This window comes from Hyaena hyaena, unplaced genomic scaffold (assembly GCF_003009895.1).
Source record: "Hyaena hyaena isolate Hyena2069 unplaced genomic scaffold, ASM300989v1 scaffold_354, whole genome shotgun sequence".
In the NCBI taxonomy this organism is placed as follows: domain Eukaryota; kingdom Metazoa; phylum Chordata; class Mammalia; order Carnivora; family Hyaenidae; genus Hyaena; species Hyaena hyaena.
The window spans coordinates 938,220-953,174 of NW_024080988.1; positions in this window are offsets into that span (position 1 = coordinate 938,220).

The following is a 14,955-nucleotide window of genomic DNA, read 5'->3' on the forward strand; positions in this document are numbered from 1 at the left end:
TTCGGAGCCTACCTAGGAATTGAGTATAACCATATCTCTTTTAGAACAATTCTCTGTATTTGGCTTTTTGCCCCCACCCCACCCCCACCCCCAGTGAAAAAGACAAATCCTGAAATGCCTCCTCATTAAGGAAAAAGTAACTGCAAAGACAGCATATTTCTAGAGTAAACAAATCTCCCAGAGGCTGTATTTTTGATAAGTATTTGTGCAGTGCTAGTTGAAGGTTTAACGGTGTGTAGTGTTTCACTTTAATAGTCAGACTAGCAAGCTATAACAAATGCACTTTAAAAACTTTACACTCCGTGAGCTGTGCTTTGACAGGCCTTCCTTGGAATCAGGAGGTAATACTGCTTCTCAGTGAGCCATAGTTACATTTCAAGCTGAAGAGGAAATTATTCTTGAACCATTGGATCTGTTGGTAATTTGTGGCTCAGTTTATGGTGGCCTTTTAAAATTCACCCTGTCTCACTAGGTTTGCCCAGATAGAGCTCAGATTGAAGAGATTATGCAAAGGTGATGACTACTTACAGAAGGCAGCAGCCTAAGTTGGGAATTCAGTCAGAAGTCTGTATGAGTGTGCTAATCAACAGTACGCACCAAAGCCCAATTATGCCCATTGTATAAATGTTGCATTTTTTACTTAGACATGTAATAGGTGAAGGTATTCCCAGAAAACATAGCAAAATACAAAAGCTATGTGAAACTTTCCATAATAATTTCATATATAAACTTTTTCAACAACCCTACACAGTCAGGATGAGTAAATCACTTTATATATAAGGATATACATATGTGCACACATACATATATGTACACATGCACATACACATACCCATATTTGTTTTCTCACAAATGTCTGTATTTCCCCCATTACCATATATTTAACATAGTTTCCATAATCATTACTTATATTTCAAAACTTAATTGGGGTTTACACATATAGATTATGTACCAGACTTCTAGGTTTCAAATCCTCATTTTTTCAGGACCACTCTTGAAATATTCTTAACCTCCTTGAATCTCAGTTTCTTCAACTATCAAGAGGAAAATAATAATACCAAAGTCTAACTTCAAAGTCGCAAGAATTTGATAATGCAAGTAGTGTGCTTTGTATATGAAGTATATCAAAATGAAAGTTATAAATATTATCTTCTCATAAGAAAAACAGTTTCTGGAAGAGCAAGTATTAAAGACTTAACTACTACTTAATGGCTGCTAGTTATTATTTTTCTGGCTGCAAACATCTGGTTTACTAGTACTGGCTTAGCATGTTCAAGGATCAAGGGTCATGTGATACAACTCAAGAGCAGAACGTAAAGCCAGGAAACCTAGAATCAAGAAATGAAAAGCCATGAGGTATCATAGTTTCTACTTTCTTGATGCCTTACTTGCTGGGGTCAAATAGGCTCTTCTTGACTTTGTGCTTCCCCTGATTTTTTCACAGATAATACCCACACAGCTCTTGAGAATGTGTCCTTGGCTCCACCCACGTGCTATCAATGAACTGGAGAGAGAAACCACGTGCCCAGCCTGCACTAGGAATCCACTCCTGCCCCACGCAGCTGTGTCACAGACTTCAGGTACTTAGAGCCCACTCTTGTTGGTAAATATAGAAGTTCTCAGATCTGGGGAAACATTAAGAGCTGGCCACACTTCCCAAAATATGCTAAAGACAATGTACATATTGATTATAATCTTTGGTTAAGTAAAAGCATGAAACAAAAGTATACTCTCATACTGTAAAATTTATTGTTCATTGAGTGTTGTGATTTTTTTTCCCTTTCCTCCTACTAGTGGCTTGAAAAATTTCTTAGATGTGTTAGTCCATATATACCTTGGAAAGTACACTGTAGTAAACCTAATTTATTTTTCCCATGATTCATGAGCAGCCTCAGGGCTAAAAATTGGTTCACCAGACATCAGAATTAATCTTGACTGATCCTAGTCACATTGTAGAAAAACTTTACTCACTTATGATATAATTCTTTTGTTGTAGCTATTGTTATTGCTATTATATTCTTTATTCTGCAATTGAAGCTCAGGAAGAGAAAAGAAAACATTGCTGATTAATTGAGTTTTTCAGTTAATCAGTGGTTCACTCTATTTAGAATCTCAGTGGGTTTTCTGAGGAGATTCACAAGGAAACCTTGTTGGGTGTAATACAACTTAATAAGCATGATGCAGAGAGTTTTCGAAAAAGAAGTATTCCACAGGGAGTTTCTCAAAAATATTGTCAGCTATAGATGGTACTCAGACATTCATGGATTTGAATGCTGCCTCTGTGTGATAAGAAAACTTCAATTCAGAGAAAGATCAAAAGACCAGTAGCAAACATATTTCTTCCTAAAAATACAGAAGCATATAGGATTGAATGTGTCTTTAAGACTCTATGTTATGCACCTCATCCTGGAGTCCAGGTTCCCTGCACTGTCAAGTCACAAACAGATGCATATAAAACTGATGCAATCCTATAATTTCCTTATTCATACTTCTAAACGTTTATGCTTTCAGAAAAGTCTCAAATTTATCTTATTAAAACCCTCCAATTTTAGTTGCTGATCATTTATTATTATCTTTTGAAGCTGCTCAAAATAAAATTAAACATTATTTTCACAGGGCAAAGGGCGCACAAAATTAGGAGATGGGTGAAGAATGTGAACACGTTAGAAGCATTTTCATAATTTTTTCTAAATGTGATCTCAGCAGATTTATGAAATACACCCATTCTGAGTTCATGTAGGAAGTTACTTTTTAAATCATATTGGCTTAGATAAGAATTACTAAATTATAATATTGTTCAATTTTAAGTATAAGCAGTAGATACTATGATCACAGCAGAGGAGAAAATGAGGATATTAGAATAGTGGGGTGATATAATTCCTGCTCTAAAATAATTTATGATGTTGCTAGAAGTTGGAGAATTAGAAAAAATAACCAATTAAAGGATAAGGCAGTATAATAAAGTGCTAAATCATGCAGGTGCAACAGAACTTCAGATATGAGAGATCACCTGTCTCTGGCTTCATACATGACTCCATGGTGAGAAGGGCAAGATACATTGCTGAACTGGATTATAACATTGCTTACAATTTTCAGACTATATTGAATTAATGGAAATTTTTACCAGTAGCTGTTGCCTTGTAACAAAGAGCCATATGGACAAAAATGCTGAGAATTCACTAAGAAGTGTCATTTGTATAGAAAGAAAAGAGAAGTTAATACTTTAAGATTTTTATTCAATCTGTGTAGAGAAAAAATTAAGGACACTCTAGGTACATACCTTGGTAATGACAATCTAGCAATTTCAAAAAGTTGATTATTTAGTATTTCCTAATATATTTTCTTCGAATAAAATATGTTGTAGAGAACAGGAAGCTAGCTGTTGAAGTTTGAAGAAAACAACATAAAAAACCTTTTGCCTTTGGAAAAGAACTAGTGAAAGTGAATCACAGGCAGGATAAGAGCAGTTTTATAAATCAGCAAAGATGAAAACATAGATGCACCTGGACCATAATGGAATCTGAAAAGCTACCGCATTCTCCAGGATTACTATGCCTTTTCATCTTGATATTTCTATAGATTACAATACATGGTAAAGTGATAACTGACAACTAGGGAGAGCAAAGTGTATTTCCTGATATTCAACATAATCGTGAGAGTATCCAGAATTTGAATTGATGAAATCTGAATGCTGCTGAGTAATACAGGTGTCTCCCAGTTTACACAATATCTGTGTTAATAGCTCAGAAAAAGTGACTCTATAGACTTGCAGAGAAACCCAGAAGATTCAGAGACTTGATGACTGAACGAGGAATGATACTGCAATAACCAATGTTAAGATTCTTAGGAATCAGCCAATGTACAACAGGAACTTAAAGGGTCAGATATTTCATTGTAATATTTATAAGAACCAAGATATTGAAGCAAACTGTGTCCATCAACAGACAAATGGATAAAGAAGATTGCACATATATACACATACATAAATATATATGTACATACATACATATATATATATACATATATATAGGTATGCACACAATGTAATATTAGCCATAAAACAGAAGTAAATTTGTGGCAATGTGGATGGACCTAGAGGGTATTATGCTAAGTGAAATAAGTCAGAGAAAAACAAATACCATACAATTTAACTCGTATGTGGAATCATTAAAAGAAGACAAATGGACAAGTGAAACAGAAGTAAACTTATAGAACAAGGAAACAGACTGCTGGTTACCAGAGTGGGGAGAAATTGAGGTGGGCTGGTAAAATAGGTGAAGAGGATTAAGCAGTGGAATCGTCATGTTATAAATAAATAAGTTATGCGGGTGTAATGTACAGCAAGGGGAATGCAGTCAAGAATATTGTAATAACTTTGTATGGTGACAGATGGTACCTAGACTTATCATGAGGTTCACTTCTCAATGTATAAAAATATTGAAACACTATGAGGTATACCTGAAACTAACAGGGTATTGTATGTCAATTAAACTTCAGTTAAAAAAATTAGTCACATTTTATCCAAGTTTCTTTAAACTAAAAATGTAAAAGATTACATTCTGCAAAGAATTTTCTGTAAAAAAAAAAAAAATTCTGCCCAACCTGAAAATTATCAGCAAGCCAAATCCCATCTTTATCTTTTGTTCAGGAATCTTTAATGTGGAACTACACATTGGGCCCTGTGAAGTCTAGGTAGAAGAGGGAAGAAGAAGATAGAATTCCCTCTCTTTCTGAGATTTTTAACCAATTCACAAATATGCTGGAGATCAGAACACTTAAATACTAGCCTCAATTATGTCTTTCTGTGTGTCCGTGTGGCTCAATATATCATGTTCCTATATTAACACTAGTAGGTACAGTGGGACATTTCTACTGAGTATGGATTATCAGAGTTCTTACATGTACAGGTTGGGAAAAACAGCAAAATTGCCTTAGATAAAAATATTCACTAGTAAAGATTATAAAATTCGTATTGATTCAATCATTCAAACAGAAGAGTCAATGGAAAGTGCTACTGCAAGGGTGCCTGGGTGGCTCAGTTGGTTGAGCACCAACAGTTGATTTTGACTCACGTCATGATCCCAGGGTCATGGGATTAAGCTCCACATACAGCTTCATGCTGAGGGTGGAGCCTGCTTAAGATTCTCTCTCTCTCTCTCTGTCCCTCCCTCTCTCTCTCTCCCTCTATCCCACTAGCACATGTGCTCTCTCTCTCTCTGAGAAAAAAAAAAAAAAAAAAAAAAAAAANAAAAAAAAAAAAAAAAAAAAAAAAAAAAAAAAGCTACTACAGGATTTGGAACCCCCAAAGGGCTGGAAGGAACATGTTCCACATAAAATTTTATGAGAGAAGCTTATTTTTGATATAGACGCCTTTGTTTCAAATATATAAATTTTGCAGGCTGCATAGATTCAAACTGTTGCTCTGCCATGCACTAACTCTGAGGCTTTGGACAGGCAGCAGTCTCTGTGTGCTCTAGTTTTTGATTTATAAAATGAGACAACAATACTTTTCTTTACACAGTTATGCTGTAAGGCTGAAATGAAATGTCTTTAAGGCATTTAGAACAGGGCCTGACACATAGTGAGAACTCAATAACTGTTAGATATTATTAAAATAAGAAGAAAACTATGCAACTATAGAACTGATGGAAATACAAATAGTGATGAACCAATGAAGTTGTACTTGAAAAAAAGTGTGTGTTTTAAAAGGGTATGTTTTAAAAGAGAACGATTTAGGGGCGCCTGGGTGGCTCAGTCGGTTAAGCGTCCGACTTCAGCTCAGGTCATGAACTCACAGTTCGTGGGTTCGAGCCCCGCATCAGGCTCTGTGCTGACAGCTAGCTCAGAGCCTGAGCCTGCCTCAGATTCTGTATCTCCCTCTCTCTGACACCCCCTCCCCCCCTCCTCACGCTGTCCCTCTCTCTCTGAGAAATAAATTAAAAAAAAAACAAAAAACAAAAAAAAACAGAGAACGAATTAGGTACCAAATATGAAGAAAAGCTGTTAGGAAAACTGATGAAGTCCTTGAATATTTTTGTAGTCATGAGTCTTATAATGATCTTACTGCAAAAGTCAAAAGGAAAGTAAATAAAGGTATACATTTGTACCATTTAATTTGGTGGAAGTTGCATATTAAATATCATCCTTCATTACTTTTTTAACGAGTTATTTATACTCTAATTTTTAAATAGAAAAAGTATTTTCACAGTTTTTAATGTCTTTTCATGCAAAGTTCTAATCAAGTTTAATTTCACTATTATGACATTTTAGGTTTAGGTAGATTCATTTTAACTGAGCTGCTTCTGGTTCTTTCTGTAATTAAATGGGAAAAGTATTGGCTAGCTATCCATAAACATACATATCTGTTTGCGACATTGGATTCTGCGTGTACATGTAGCCACAAAATTGCAAAAAAAAATATTTCTTTTAGAAATATAAATGACTAATCAAAGTTCACAGTAATAATGAACCAACCACCCAACTACTTTAATATTTTAGTGTAGAAGTTGTACATTATTTATTATAAATATTTTGTTTCTATTGATTATTTGGAGTATCTTACATACCCCATTACATGTGTAATTAAAATAGAGGCTCTTTATAAGCTAACTAGTGATGATCCTTCACAAAAGGCAAACTAAGCTAATATTGATTCATGAAAATACAAACCTTCCTTTTACTGAAACAAAAATAAATAAATAAGTTAAATATTTAGTCATTATACATAAAGTTTGAGGAGAATTGCCATTCCAACAGAATTTTCCAGTGGACCAAAAAAGAAAAAAAAAAAAAAAGAACAAATAGCAAGATACCTGTCTTTTAGATGAATTATTAAATCTTATATCTCAGACTCTCGAGAAAGTTGGGATAGAAGGAACCTACTTAAACATCATCAAAGCCATCTATGAGAAGCCTTCAGCTAACATCATCCTCAACGGGGAAAAACTGAGAGCTTTCCCCCTGAGATCAGGAACACGACAGGGATGTCCACTCTCACCACTGTTGTTTAACATAGTGCTGGAAGTCCTAGCATCAGCCATCAGACACCAAAAGGAAATCAAAGGCATCAGAATTGGCAAAGAGGAAGTCAAACTTTCACTCTTCGCAGATGACATGATACTCTACATCGAAAACCCGACAGACTCCACCAGAAGCCTACTAGAACTGATCCAAGAATTCAGCCAAGTTGCAGGGTACAAAATCAATGTACAGAAATCGGTTGCATTTTTATACACCAATGATGAAGCAACAGAAAGAGAAATCAAGAAACGGATCCCATTCACAATTGCACAAAAAACCATAAAATACCTCGGAATAAACCTAACCAAGGATACAAGAGATCTGTATGATGAAAACTATAGAAAACTTAGGAAGGAAATTGAAGAAGACACAAAGAAATGGAAAAACATTCCATGCTCATGGATAGGAAGAATAAATATAGTTAAGATGTCATTACTACCTAAAGCACTCTACACATTCAATGCAATTCCCATCAAAATTGCACCAGCATACTTCTCAAAACTAGAACAAACTATCCAAAAATTTGTATGGAACCACAAAAGACCACCGAATAGCCAAAGTAATACTGAAAAATAAAACCAAAACGGGAGGGATCACCATCCCAGACTTCAGCCTCTACTACAAAGCTGTCATCCTCAAGACAGTGTGGTATTGGCACAAAAACAGACCCATAGACCAATGGAACAGAATTGAGAACTCAGAAGTGGACCCAAAAGTATACAGCCAACTGATCTTGGACAAAGCAGGAAAGAATATCCAATGGAAAAAAGACAGCCTTTTTAACAGATGGTGTTGGGAGAATTGGACAGCAACATGCAGAAGAATGAAACTAGATCATTTTCTCACACCATGCACAAAAATCAATTCAAAATGGATAAAGGACCTGAACGTGAGACAGGAAACTATCAACACCCTAGAGGAGAAAGCAGGAAACAACCTCCTTGACCTTTACACACATAACTTCTTACTTGACACATCCCCAAAAGCAAGGGAATCAAGAGCAAAAATAAACTGTTGGGACCTCATCAAGATTAAAAGCTTCTGCACAGCCAAGGAAACAACCCAGAAAATTAATAGGCAACCAACGGAATGGGAAAAGATAGTTGCAAATGACATATCAGATAAAGGGTTAATATCCAGAATCTATAAGGAACTCACCAAACTACACGTCCAAAAAACAAACAACCCAGTGAAGAAATGGGCAGAAGACATGAACAGACACTTCTCCAAAGAGGACACCCAGATGGCCAACAGACACATGAAACGATGCTCAGCATCCCTCCTCTTCAGGGAAATACAAATCAAAACCACACTGAGATACCACCTCACGCCAGTCAGAGTGGCTAAAATGAGCAAATCAGAGAACTCGAGATGCTGGCGAGGATGTGGAGAAACGGGCGCCCTCCTACACTGTTGGTGGGAATGGAAACTGGTACAGCCCCTCTGGAAAACAGTGTGGAGGTTCCTCAGGAAACTAACAATAGAACTCCCCTAGGACCCAGCAATAGCACTGCTAGGAATTTACCCAAGGGATACAGAAATGCTGAGGCATAGGAGCACATGGACCCCAATGTTCATAGCAGCACTCTCCACAATAGCTAAAACATGGAAAGAGCCTAAGTGTCCATCAGCGGACAGATGGATCAAGAAGATGTGGTTTATCTATACCATGGAATACTCCATGGCAATGAGAAACAATGAAATCTGGCCATGTGTAGCAACATGGATGGACCTTGAGGGTGTTATGCTGAGCGAAATAAGTCAGGCAGAGAAGGACAAATATCATATGTTTGCACGTATAGGAGGATTAGGAGGAACTTGACGGAGGAACAAGGGGGAGAAGAAGGGCGGAAATGGTGGGGGAAAGGGAGAGAGGCAAACCATGAGAGACTCTTGAATGCTGACAAAAACTGAGGACTGATGGATGTGGGGGGGAGGGGGGATGGGCATGGAGGAGGGCACTTTGGGGATGAGCACTGAGTGTTATGTGGAAACTAATTTGACAATAAACTATTTGTAAAAAATAAAAAAATTAAAAAATAAAATAAAATATAAAACTGACCATTAAAAAAAAAAATCTTATATCTCTGAAACACATTGTCTCTGTTCTAAAGACGTACCCTTTGAGTGGATTTCCAATGGCTGAAACACAAAACTTTGCCAAGGTGCCAGTTAAACCTACTTCACAACAGAACCAGTTAGACACATTAAAATTCAAATGTGAAATTAATTTTGACCTGACCTGGCAGATTTAGCAAAACAATGAACTTATTAAAAAGTGCCAGCTAGAGAATAGAGGGTTTGAGAATTTTCCAAGGTGCCTCGGAAGTTAAATAAAGTGCTTCATTCTTAAACAGGGGACTGTTTGTTTTACCTTAACTTGAGTTGAAAATAATTTGGTATTTTCATTATTGTGCAGTCTTGCATTCAACAAGACTACTAGATTCTGATTATGTAGTAGGTCTTATCCTATGTACAGTAGATATAACCGTAAGTAAGTTACAAATGATCCTGACCCCAAGGAGTTTACATTCCAGTAGGTAACATAAGTTCCTACTGACAGAGTAATAACTAATAGCAAATGCAATGAGTGTGTTTTTTAAAAGATGGATAGAAAAAAATACTGTAAGAAATTCCATTTTAAGTATATTGATTTTACATTTTTTCTTTTACATTTATAGATATAAAGTCTTTCTCAAATTTGAGTTGCACACACACAAGCGCTCTCTCTGTCTCTCTCTCTCTCTCTCTCACAAACACACACACACACACTCACATACACAGAGTTTTAAAGAAAATAACTCTGTGATCTGTACGACAACGGTAATAGATTTTGGAAACTAAAGTTTATGCTATGAAAGTGTTTCATAACTATGGGTTTAAATTTTTTTCCTTTATGGCTAGTAAAATTAATATTAAAAAATAACAGAATGGTGAACCTTCCAACATTCCCAAATATATTTTCAGACTTAAAGAAACCACTTTTAAAAATTTCCTAGACTCTTTTTAAAAATTTTTTATTTATTTTTGAGAGAGTGTGACAGAGCACAAAGCAGGGAGGGGTAGAGAGAGAGAGAAAGAGAGAGAGAGAGGACACACAGAATCCAGAACAGGCTCCAGGCTCTGAGCCAACAGCACAGAGCCAGGTGAGGGTACTGAACCCACAAATCATGATATCATGATCTGAGCCAAAGTTAGGTGCTTAACTGACTGAGCCACCCAGGTGCCCCAACTTCTTAGACTAAATCTGGAGTACCAAATGTCACTATCTACAATACCATTGCATTTTCACATAATGTCTTTACAGTTACAAACAATGAGTGTCACTATTCAATGGTATTCATTCATTCTTTTATGTATTCTTTAATCACTTCACTTATATTCATATATATACAAACTCTCTATGCTGAGAAATCTAAGAGCCTAAAAGAGGAGTGAGAAGATGGTAAAGACAGGCTTGATACAAACATAATGAGGAACAGTGTATAATCCCTTTGTGAGTTTTTTTGTTTAGAAACAAATAAACTAAAGGCATGTTAAGAGAAAGTATTTGTAATTGGCACACTTGATATTAATAAATATGCCGAAAGCTATACAGGACAGTCAATAACTGTTTTATACAACAATGTGGCTGTGGTCATTAGCATTCTATAAATCTGAACATCATATGGATAAGAGATATAAAATCTAGTTAAATGAAATAACTTTTTCAGGGTTTTACATTAAGGAAGTTACAAAGCTGAAAATATAACACAAGTTTCTCATCACTTGCCTTACTTAGTTTTCTTTTCACAATTATATAAAGGTCATTTCCAGAAGTGCACCTGAGAAGTAGCTTAAAATAATATATTCTGTTTTTGGTTCCAGATAATGTTCCAAAATATTATCTACTATACAAGTTTTGTAAAATCCCTTATCCAAAATATTTTAATTTCTCAAACATCAAAGTTTGGTATAGTGGCAAAGAAAAGGTATCTTATTGGGGAATCTGGGTGGCTCAGCCAGTTAAGAGCCTGACTCAGGCTCAGGTCATGATCTCATGGTTTGTGGTTCGAGTTCCACACTGGGCTCTGTGCTGACAGCTCAGAGCCTTGGAGCCTGCTTCAGATTCTGTGTCTCCTTCTCCCTTTGCTCCTTGCCAGCACACTTTATCTCTCTCTGTCGCTCAAAAATGAATAACATTAAAAAAAGACAAGTTATCTTATTAAATACCACATGCAATTGTACAGTTAGAATCTTTACACCAAGCCAGGGATAGCATTGCAATTGTGAATTTCCACTTTTAAATGGAGACAACCCTCAAAAGGGAATATCAAGGAGAGCTATATCAAAGAAATGGGTTGAAATATATTCTTTGTATTAAGAAAAAAATACATCTAAAATTTAGAAAGTTATTTTTGTTCTTTCAAAATGAAAAAAACACAACAATGAATTTTTATGAAAAGAAAGATAACTCAAGGTTTCAACACATGCGTTTAGTAAAAGTTGGAAGAAAGACAGGTATGCTGTATAATTGGTAATCACAAATTAAAAGTATTACAGTTGTTAGTGTTTCTGAGAATTTAGACTTAATTCATCTTTCAAATAGCCATATTTAATGACACTGCACTATACTTATGTGTGTTTATCCAACTGTACTTAACAGAAGAAAGCCTTATTTCTATGAAAACTCACTGAAAATTCATTTGAAAAATAAAAAATTTACCTAAAAACTCTTGTCATCGCATAACACATGGCTGGAAAAAATAATCTTTATACATAAGATTGTTTTTAAAAATACACATTTAAGACAAATAAAATATGTATGTTCTTTAAATTATTTCATTGTGTACAAAAATCAAGTAATTATATAATTCAAATCTTTTTGCATGAAATGCATACAAAGTAGAAATCTAGAGAGGAATACTGAGCACCTAAGTGTACAAAGGAAATATTAAAAGACTTAAAGAGAGTGGGGCGCCTGCGTGGCTCAGTCGTTTAAGCGTGGGACTTCCGCTCAGGTCATGATCTCACCGTTCGTGGGTTCGAGCCCCGCGTCAGGCTTTGTGCTGACAGCTCAGATCCTGGAGCCTGTTTCAGATTCTGTGTCCCTCTCTTGCTCTGCTCCTTCCCTGCTCATTCTATGTCTCTCTCACTCTCTCAAGGATAAATAAACATTAAAAAAAAAAAAAAGACTTAAAGAGAGAAATAGACAACAACACAATAGTAATAGGGGACTTTAATACCCTACTTTCATCAATAGACAGATCACCCAGACATAAAAACACTAAGTATACATTAGACTTAAATGACACCTTAGACCAGATGGACTTACCAGACACTTATAGAACACTCTATCCCATAATAACAAAATATATTTTTCAACCATATATGGACCACTCATCAGCATATATCATATGTTTAGCCACAGAACATAATTTTTAAATGTTTTATATATTTTTGAGAGAGAGAGAGTGACAGCATGAGTAGGGGAGGGGCAGAGAGAGAGGTACAGAATCAGAAGACAGGCTCCAGGCTCTGAGCTAACTATCAGCACAGAGCCCAATGTGGGGTTCGAACCCACAAACAGTGAGATCATGACCTGAGCTGAAGTCAGACACTTAACCAACTGAGCCACCCAGTTACCCCCACAAAACATATTTTAAGAGGTTTTAATTTTAAGAGGATTGAAGTCATATTAACCATTTTTTCTAATTATACAAGTATGAAACAAGAAATTAATTACAGGACCAAACAGGAGAATTCAAATGTGTGTAGGTTAAAATGACATGCTCCTGAGAAACCAATGGTTCGAAGAAAGAAAAAGAGAGAAAAAAAAAATTACCTCAAGACAAATGAAAATGGAAACAGAACGCACCAAAACTTAATGGGACGCAGTAAAAGCACTTCTAAGATAAAAGTTCATAGCAATAAACATCTACTTCAAGAAACATCAAGTCTCAAATAAACAACTTCACTTTATATTCAAGGAACTAAAAAAGAAGAAAGGCCAAAAGTGGTTGAAGGTACAAATGACAAGATTAGAACAGAAATAAATGAAATAGAGACTAAAAAGACAACAGAAAAGGTCAATAAAATTAAAAACTGGTTCCTTGAAACCATAAACACAAGTGACAAGCCTTCAGCTAGATTTACCAAGACAAAGAGAGGGATTCAAATAAATAGGACCAGAAGTGTTAAGAGGAGACATTACAATTGATACCAAAGAAAAATGCAAAAATATTATAAGACACCACTCTCAACTTTCCAAAGCTTAAGTATACTATGTAGGAAAGTGACACGCTCTAATCTATTATTTTCAGCTTTTTCTATATAACAACTGGATAGCTAATCAGATTTTTGTTTGGAACTTTTCACTTTCATATAGGATACTGTATAGGCATAAAAAATTCATACCTGATATTGACAATATTTATTAACTTCTAAAAACAAAGGAAACAAACTAGGCCTCTTTTTAATATTTGGGGTGAACACTATCCCTCCTGTAAGTTGAGTTGAATTTGAGTGTGATTTTGTTCCCCAAACTCTGATCAATGCTGAGTTATTGTCATCTGCAAGCCACTAAATATGTTCAAACATAGTTTATACACTGTAAGTTCACTGAGATGAGTTAAGGATAATAATAATGCCATGATGCTTCTTCATGTTCATTTGAGAGTTTGTCATATTTCCATCTCTAACCACTTTGGCTGAACAAGATTTAATTCAAAACGTTTTTGCTCTTATTTTCTAGGCAAATTTAAGATTCTGTTTACTTATGTGTGCTCACTGGAGGTCATGCTGAAAAATGAGCCTCCAAGTAAGCTGGGAGACCATAAAATATGAAATGGTAATAGTTAAGCTTATAATCTATTATTCTCTTTACATGAAATAGAGCAACCCAGCATGTTCATTGAATTGAAGATTATAAACTACTTGCATAATGCCAAAAGAATGCTCTTTCAACTAAGAATTTATCACCAGAATGCTTGTTATATGTAATGTTTGCTTTGGAATCAGACATTAGAATAAGCACAATATCATATTTAGCTGATTCTTCATCTTAAGGGACATTTAAGATAATAGGTGGCTCATAAGAAGCGAAAAAAATACATTTTATGTAGTATCATAAGCCCTTTCCTGAATGTTAATATATTCATGAATGTCTGAAAACAACTAGATACCATAAACTATTTATATTATGTTAAATTTTTTCCAAGGAAGTAATATTATATTGCTATAAAGCATACAATTTGATTATATTTTTAGTATATTACTTTTTTTTAATCTTAGGGAACACTATGATATTGCCTTTAAAAATACTGACTTTTCATATATTTATGAACTGGTTATTTAAATTATATTGTCTCTGCCTCTCAGTACTACTATATTACACCCAGTTCTACTTCTTTTGCCTCAAGTCAACAGAGATGATTTTATGTAGCAGATAAAGAAATGGGTACATAGCTCTGATTTTAATGAGTAATTGAAATACCTACTCTGTGATCAGGAAGACAGGAGAAATCAGACACACAGACTCAGAGTCCTGTATTTAACCAATATTATGGTTAAAAGAATAAGTTCTTATGTCATGCAAAGGTGAAGCATTTGTTTATAGCACCTACACAGTATGTAAACATGGGCATATTATTTACTTTTTCTGAACCATAGTTTCAACTGAAAGGTAGGTTCCATGAAGGCAAGAGTTTGAGTTTGTTTTATTCTCTATTCCCCATAACTAAATGAGTGCCCTGGGTATAGGTGACACTATTAAATGAATAAATACAAAGCATAAAACATGTTTATACCAATATTGAGGAAATATAACAGGATAATTATACACAATGAATTCATTGTGAAGAGCAAGCACTCATAAATATCAGCTATATACAATGTCCTGATTTTTCCTGTCTAAATAAAGAATTGTTAATATTTTTAGACTTAGTGCACAGCTAC